Source organism: Dipodomys spectabilis, unplaced genomic scaffold (genome assembly GCF_019054845.1).
Source record: "Dipodomys spectabilis isolate Male_0828 unplaced genomic scaffold, ASM1905484v1 ptg000466l, whole genome shotgun sequence".
Taxonomy (NCBI): Eukaryota; Metazoa; Chordata; class Mammalia; order Rodentia; family Heteromyidae; genus Dipodomys; species Dipodomys spectabilis.
This window is the reverse complement of record NW_024871143.1, coordinates 188,012-190,291: the sequence shown is the minus strand read 5'-3', so window position 1 is coordinate 190,291 and position 2,280 is coordinate 188,012. Positions and strand designations below refer to the sequence as shown.

The 2,280-nt window shown below is 34.7% G+C and overlaps 1 non-coding gene across 1 annotated transcript; it reads left to right on the top strand.

Moving 5' to 3' along the window:
* Positions 1-350: 350 nt before the first annotated feature.
* On the top strand, positions 351-452 carry LOC122098238. Its single transcript, XR_006145695.1, has one exon. It is a non-coding gene; the product is annotated as a U6 spliceosomal RNA (small nuclear RNA).
* The last annotated feature ends 1,828 nt before the right edge of the window (positions 453-2,280 follow it).

The window sequence follows — 2,280 nt, the reverse complement described above, 5'->3', positions numbered from 1 at the left end:
AAGCTGCAGAAATTTAGAAGTAGCTCTTAAGCAAGGCTTACTTTGAATCCATTAGGTCCACAAAGCTAACTCAGTTGATAAAGCCACCACCTGTGGACCTAGCTATAAATGCTTCAAAGTATGATCAAAACTAAAATGAAAAACACTTAAAATAGTCATTGACAAAAAAAATTACAAATGTGAGCAATCAACCAAGCAATATAAGTTTTTTCCAATATACTCAGAATTTTAGAGAAATATGATCAATAGCATTTTTTGGAACAATATGGTATTCTTGTTGGAAATAGGCAAACAGGGGTATATGCCTGTATAAAGATTGCATCGTTAATTACTTAAATTTACAGGATACTATATTCTTCAGCAGTACGTCTACACATATTACAACAATAAAGAGATTAAGATGGCACTTGCAAAAAGATGTTATGAAAATTTGTGAAGTATTCCATATTTTTTATTCTTCAGATGTAAGAAATGAAAAACTGGAGCTGGGAAGTTGGGTCAGTGGTAGAGCACTTGGCTTGCTTGCCTGAGGCCCTGGGTTCAATTCCTCAGCATCACATAAGAAAAAAGCCGGAAGTGACGCTGTGGCTCAAGTGGTAGAGCACTAGCATTGAGCTTTAGAGCTGAGGGACAGTGCCCAAGCACAGAGTTCAGGCCCCACGAGCGGACCCCCCCCAAAAAGAAAAAGAATTGAAAAACTGTTATTAAAAAATTGATGACAAAAATACAAGTCTAACAATGCATGTAATTAATTGAATTAAAAGTTAGTTTGACATCAGTGTGTTAAATCTACACCTTAGAAAGGCCTTTACATTGCATAACTTTTACAAAACTTTTGAAATTAAATAACATTGTCATTTTATCCCAGAGAAATAAAATAGTATAAGGACCTAGGGAAAAAGGAATCTTAAACTGTTTCTATATGGAATGCAATCTGAAAGGAAACATTTATTAATGAACCTATGTATTATAAAACAATGTAGAATTCAAAGTATTATATTGAGGTGAGAATGAAATAGATTATGGACATTATACAAACAGAATACAGAATATTTTAAAATATATTTTTTCATACCAGCACCAGAAATATCTTTAATTTCTGTATTACTCATTTCAACAGATAAGTTTAAATTATCTCTGATTAGAAAGTCACAAACTCTGCAGAAATCATTATAGAGATATACAAACAACTCTTGAATACATTCTGACATCAAAGTCAAGCAATTCACTTGGAAGAATACCATGGAATTCATGAATTTTTAAAGTAAGATATTGTTGTTGGTTTGTATTGTGAAAATATTTTGTATGGACACAAAGATGGACTGACATTTTTGAAATTTAAGAAACATAACCAAACCATTTTTGACTTAGAAGAACAATTTGTACAGCCTTCCACAACTTCAAAGAGGTAGTGATACATAATTATCCTTTTGTCAATATCAAATGCAGTTTCTTCCAAATTTTTCTTCAGACCTGGGTTGATATAATGGATCAACAGAAGGAGATCCAGCGTATCTTTGGTATTTCTATTCCCAGCAGCAAGATGCAAGGGGGTCAAGAGAACTTTAGTTTCGGCATTGGTATCTGCATCATGATGAAGTAAAAAAGAAGCCACTCTGGTATTATTCCACATATAAGTACTATGCAGGGGTGTCCTGCCATTCACAGTTATTGCATGAATATCTGCCTTGAGACACCTACTCATGGACAATGTCTACATGTCCACTGTAGGCTTCCCGATAAAGAGGGGTATACTCATCGTCATCCTTCGGATTCACATGAGTGGCCTTTTTGGAAAGTAATCTCCACACTGTAGTAAGCCGATTATTTTCGGCAGCCCAAAGAAGAAATTTGCTTGGATACTTCTCCATTTTTTCTTGCAAATGATAAAGTTCCTCACTTTTTCATCTTGTTCCTTGTCTTCATCAGAATTGCCTAATCAGAGACTTTGAGTACCAGTGGGAATGAGGTGTCCATGTATTTCCCCAATAGTTCACGTTGGTTGAACTGGTCAGAAAAATCCAGAGAATTTTCTGCATCTGTTTTTTTCACCATGATTTATTTTCTCTGTTTCCATTTTTACTATTCTAAATTATTCTAGCTGGAGAGTAGGGAATTGATGGAGAGCAGAGGAAAGATTTTCCTCAGTATTCAAAGGTACAGACTCAAAATGATGGCCAGTGGTGTCTTCATGTGCAGGTTATTCTAGGAATGAGAAAATAGGAAATAATGCCTTCTATGTAAATGATTTGGGAAATGGCAGAGCAGAAATTGAAATGA